Genomic DNA, 6000 nt, shown 5'->3' on the forward strand with positions numbered 1-6000 from the left:
AGCTACCACTCCTCCCTCCAGAATGCTTTGCATCAACTCTCTTAAACTTCCTTTTGATATTCAGAATTTGCAAATGTTAAACTTCATCTTTAATGGAGCAGTATCATCTAAATGCTCAAGCAGTACCAGCCTCTGTGAATGTTATACAGCCAGTACAAACCCAGGCAAGACTGTCAATGTGGGGGTATGTTCAGTTTGTTAAACAGCGTTTTCAAAATCAGTTCTAGACAGCTAGGAGAGAGCTTGCATCAACAAGGCCTTAGTCACAGTGAATTACAGGAGAAGATTGGAGAAAAATCAAAATGTGACATTGCCCTGATTTGTTTACTTGGCATATTAGACAGCACTCCAGGCAAAATCCTAGCTCAAGCAAAGTCCGGGCAAATCTGTCATTCACTCATTACATACAACTTTACTCTGTTCTTACTCCAGTTCTTTTGTCTAGAAGTGTCTGTCAACACACATTCAGCTCACTGAAGAGCACAGTAAGAGAGACAAGACTTGCTGCATGAGCTGGGACATACTGCTGTCTTTCTCTGCTTTCAATTTTCCTGTGTCTAAAACAAAAAGCCCCTCCACCCTTGCGTGCCCCTCAATTTTGAGGCCATATTCTCTGGTTTGATCATACAGAAGATATGTTGCAGTCCTGAAGACTTTTCCATATTCAATGCTTAGTCCAACAGGGCTAGATTGGAATTGATGCATCCAGCTACAACTAGAAATAGAGAAAAATGACGCAGAGTCCCACTTGTGAAATGCCAGTTCTTAAATGAAAAACCCACATGGATAACACCAGCTAGTTAGTACTTGTTTATACTTACTGCCTTCCTAATATTCTGTATCAACTGTTCCACTAGATGCTCTTCAGAATGGCCGAACACGACAATCTGTACAGATGCAACATTAAATCTATGAAGAGACATATCCAAGACTTTATGGATGAACATTCTGAAATAGCCTAAAGCAGAACTTTTACCTATCAGGGCAGGAGTTAGGAAGACAGGAACAACAATTTAATTTGCCTAAGGCACTCGCCAAGCCTCACTCCCATAAACTCTGCCCTTAAACTATTCAAAGGGGATCTACTTCAGTAGTGTAGAAACTCCTGTAGTCTAGAAATACCTTCAGAGACTGTGATGATAACACAACTTCCCTATTCAGCTTCCAAGTTCTTGGGTAGGGAAAATATTTTAGCTGATGATACCTTTTTAAACATTACCCAATAACAAAAAAAGAGTTGGGTGTGTTTTCACCCCTCAAAAAAAAAAGTACTAGGAATTCAGATATTTTCTATCCTGGAAGACTATCAATGCTATCAACTAGCAGAACATCAGCAAGATCAACATCTGCATCTTAAGTGATAATCAAGTGATTTTTAACTGATTTTATTCAGGTTGTTGAAACATATTCAATAGCAGCAGCACCAGGTGCCATACAAATATTGGAGAAGACCTAGTGTTTGAGATACTTCTCCCAGCCTTCAGAGACCTATGAACTTCTATAAGCCCCTTAGAGTTATCATGCTGGTGTCTCAACCAAGTCCTTGTAAACAAGGTCCTCAAAGCACTCAAGTGTCAAACTCCCCAGAGACACTTCAAGGTGTTCCAGTGCCTTTGGGAATCCAGACATCTGCAATAACCAACAGTAGCTCCCTGTCTCTCAGCAGTTATAAGGGAAGAAGTAGAACATCCTCAGCTACTGAAGTTACGGAGTCATAGACAGACCAGCATACAAATTCTTCTTCTATTGTAGTGACTGAACAAACTTGTCTCTCCACTTTACCCATCCCCTCTATAGATTCAGTTGAAAAAACCACAAATCTTGTTTTACAGTATTTTGAATACCAGCAATGGTTTCCAGGCACAAAACCAAAAGGAGACTATGGCAGCTTTAGAAAATATATGTAAGTTATTACAGCATTCATCCAAAATGCAAGATCTGTCTGCAGAAGAAGGACTTGAAAGTCAAGATCTAACACTTCCCCGGCAAATGCACTAACCATTAGGCTGGAGACTCTCTCCTCCAGAGGTGTTCTCAAGTTCAGCACACCAACTACCACCATCACCTCCAGGCATTACTGGCCATCCTGTTCTGGACCTCAACACAAGAGGAGGATGCTTTCTTTCACTGCTGTGTGCTTGCACTCCAGCAGTCCTCAGCAAGTACCTGGACTGGTAGCTAGTCCCAAGTGCCAGTGGAGATCTTCAGCTGCTTCCACACTTCACCAGACTTGCATCTGCCTCTGGCAGTTTGACAGTGATAAGCTCTGCTCTAATCTATTACCTGAATTACACCTCTTTGCACTACTTCCTCTATACCCTAAAAGTGCATTATTCGATGACCGTCAAAACATTAGGAGCAGCAAGGACTGACAACTCTGAAAACAAGTCCCCAGCTACCTCAAACGTAGAGCTATATCACCTGTGTGCATTCACAGGCACCTAGACAGCAACCCCAAGGAATGTAGGGAAGAGAATAAGCCTCTCAGACATGCAGGAAGTATGCACACAGCAGGAGAGCCAGTTACTTGAATCTATAACCCCAGAAGACGTTACTGATTGCTATGGTCCCACCTTGGGATTTTCAGTAGTCTACTACCTCTGCCACTAAGCAAGGCACTAAAGGTTTGAACTGATTTGTTCTAGCTTTCCTTGTTTTTTTCTCTGTAGTTATTTCAGAAATTATCCCCATGCAAAAAGAACTAGCCCACAATCAGCTCTAAAAACAAATGTGATTAGGGTATTGCTCCAGTAGAATTCAGAAATTGCCAACATCTCACAAAAGAACTTAGCTTTCATGTTTCTCCAGGCACTGCTTCTCCCTGAAGAGAAGCACAAAATCCTTCTCAGAGAGAGGGAGAAGTAACATAGTGGGAAACATATAAAAAGAAAAAAAAAAAAAAAGAAAGAGATGAGGCAAGTGAGTGAACTGCCTTGTGAAATGCTTACATCGCTTCATGAGACCAGCAGCCTCCCTCCCAGTCTCCTTCCCACTTCATGTTACCCATGTCTTGGTTGAGGGAAGGAGAGGGGAAGAGGTAGCATTTTATAGCTTTGCTAGCAGATGCACTCTTGGAAAAGGGAAAAGAATAGCACAGGGCCAATATTTTTAGAGACTGAAAGGGCGGGCGTCTGCTACTGCATAGTGACTTCTTGGCACTGAGCTTGGCTTCAACTCAAGAGAACCCTGAGCTCATATCAAGCCTTGATCTACTCAAATGCTTTCCCTCTGGTTCATACAGTTGTTACGTAATTCTTCTATTAGTAAATAAAATTTCATTGACAGCTTTCCATGAGTGTCCTAAGACAAGAGCCAAGCGGGTCATTGACAGATATTTACTAAATTCATTTACTCCTAGTTAATGTAAGACATCAGGAGGCCTTTCTAAAATGATGTATGTGTAGCTTTCAGAATCTGATTTTTTTTTTTAAATAACACACACTAATCTGCAACCCACTGGGATAATGACAAAAAAAAAAAAAAGAGACTTCAGCTTCTACCAAAGTGGCACTCACTCCACTGGCCTGCAAGAGTTTTATATCAGTTCTGTAATAAGCATACTCACATTCACTATAGAAACAAACGGAAGAATTTGTTAAGATCCTGCAATGCTGATAAAGCAGAATTTAACTAGTCTTTTCACAGGGAGAAAATTAAGAATGTAACAAGCGGCAAGAGCAGACTGCAGAAGTCTTGTGCTGCCAAACGCTGTGCGAGAGAAAGCAAAGTCTTTCGGGTGCTCTGTGGCAAGTTAGATGCACAGGTTCCTGGTTAAACTTGATGCGATTCCTAAAGCTGGCTATTTAATTTTTTTTTTTTTTTTTTGTAACATCTACACGAAATACTGATCTTTCAAGCCCCCGCTGCCTGAGGAAGGCGTAGCCGCGGTGCGTGCCCGCGGGGCAGGAGGGGACGCGGCTGGCAGCGGTGCGGGGGGACCCGCCGGAGCCCGGCCCAGCCACCGCCCCCCAGGGCAGCCCGGTAGCCAGCCCTCTCTTCCCCGAGCTCCCACTCAAACCCCGGAGAGAAACCTCCCCACGCGAGCACCGAGACAGCGCCGTCCCGGGGGCCACCTTCTTCATGGGAGCGAGGCAATCCGAGGGTCCTCCCCCGGGGGCGGATTTAATTTCTGTCAGGGTCCCCCGGGAGAAGGGGGTGAGGAGGCGGCACCGCTGCCCCCAGGGCTCAGCCGGACCCGCGCTGTCAGGGACTGGCGACCCCCTTCCCGAAGCGGCGAGGGGCTGCGGGACCCGCGGAGACCCCCACCGAGGGGCGGGTAGGGGTCCGGGGCGGTGAGCTGGCGCCGACCTGAAGGCACCGAGGTGCTACCGCTCACCGCCGCAGGCAGCTGTCACCCCCCGCCACGCACCGAGGAGACAGGGGGGAAAGAAAAAAATCATAAAACTATAAAGAAAGTAAATAAACAGCCAAGCGGCAACGACTCACGGGCTGCGCTCCCTTCCCTCACTGCTTCCAGTCTCCCACACCGGGGAAACACGGCTCTCCGGCAGAAGGGAGAAGTTTCCTCCTGTTGAGCCCCGCAGAGGATTTCTCCCCTCAGGCTCCGCCGGCGGCAACGTCGGCATCAGCCCCCCGCGGTCGGCGGCGGGGGGCAGGTGGGCGCCGCACACAAAGCCCCTATTCACGTCGCCCGCCGCCGTGCCTGCGTGCACGCAACCTCCCCCCTTCTCCCCGCCGAGACGCCCTCACCTCATGGAGGAACCGCGTCCCGCTACGATCGCTGCCGCCGCCGCCTCCTCCTCCTCTTCCTCCTCCTCCTCCTCCTTCGCCGCCGCCGGCAACCGCGCACCGAACCGCGTCGCTGCTGAAGGGCGGAGCGGCGGCACCGCCTGCCCCGGGACACTCGGCCGCTCCGCGCGGATAGGGCGGGAGGGGGGGGCGTGACATCACTCCGCGGCCACGTGACCGCGGGGCTGCGGCCCCCCGCGGGGAAAGGGAGGGGCGGGGAGGGGGCAAGCCCCCTCCCCGCCCCTCCCTTTCCCCGCGGGGGGCCGCAGCCCCGCGCAGCCCCCCCGCCCGCCTGGCGAGGCTCCCCCCGCCGAGGAGCGGCTTGCTGAGGGGAAGGGATGGCGAGAGGGGGGGTTGTCACGCGGAGTGATGGTGGTGGGAGACGCTTCCAGGAGCCCACCCTGCTCGCTCGGGGCCGGTTGTGTGTGGGAAGGAGGGTATGGGGGGAGGTGGGTGCCAAGTCCCTTCCGCCTCTGGAGAAAGCTGGGGGGGGTGGGGACAAGAAAATATGTCGAGTTCTTCAAGCGCGTGAGAGAAATCCGGCACTTCAGTTCTCTCCAAAGCTTCCCCGTGTGTTGAATTCCCCTTGCTCAGACCCCTAGGCAGGAAGGACTGCTTCAGAAGAAAGAGAAGTGGGGCACTTCTTGTTTAATTATCCAAATTAATGAGTGGTGTAGTGTTTGGTTACACAGGAGCTTAGAGGTTAGAAAAAATCACAAGTGGGCTTTATAGCTGTGCCAAGGTACTGCTTCCCTGGATGTGCTCCAGAAGTCTCTCTTCTGTGTAGGCCAAACCCCTCTTCTCAAAGTTGAACCTCCAGAGTGCCCTTTCTCAAGTCTTCCAGCAAGCTGATAGCAAATCACCTCAGTATCTCACCAAAAAGATCATGGTTGCCTTCACCTGCACAAGGAACTCTGGACAGTTCATCTACCAATTGTCCAGTGAGTTGGTGAGCCCCTGTCTACCATCCCACCACCAGAGTCCTGCCATTGTGCTAGTCACCTTCCCATTGTGTTATGCCCATCTACCGGCCCCACTCACCACAACCACTTTCCCAACCTGAGAAGGTCTCCTTTCATCTCTGTAATTGCTCTTATCTTCTCTGTTCTCAACCATATCCACACCTTCTAAAGTGGCATACAGTACAGGGAGGAAACGAGTACTTCAAAACTTTAGGTCATTATTGTAATAGTGGCAAGTATTGTTATTAAACAAATACACTTGATTATCACCAGAAGCATACTTTCCTCT

General features: G+C 48.8%; 1 protein-coding gene across 8 annotated transcripts in view; it reads right to left on the reverse strand.

Annotated features, from left to right (window-relative positions):
* RAI14 (retinoic acid induced 14) overlaps nt 1-4781 on the reverse strand; it is a 90549-nt gene extending 85768 nt beyond the window's left edge. For 7 of the 8 annotated variants that reach the window (XM_074855952.1, XM_074855951.1, XM_074855950.1 and 4 more), the window contains exon 1: nt 4711-4781. The gene's annotated coding sequence lies outside the window, so the exon portion shown is untranslated. Of the gene's footprint in view, nt 1-4446; nt 4467-4710 lie in introns of those variants that run through there. The other variant, XM_074855946.1, reaches the window with a different exon arrangement.
* Nucleotides 4782-6000: the final 1219 nt, after the last annotated feature.

This window comes from Strix uralensis, chromosome Z (assembly GCF_047716275.1).
Source record: "Strix uralensis isolate ZFMK-TIS-50842 chromosome Z, bStrUra1, whole genome shotgun sequence".
Lineage (NCBI taxonomy): Eukaryota > Metazoa > Chordata > Aves > Strigiformes > Strigidae > Strix > Strix uralensis.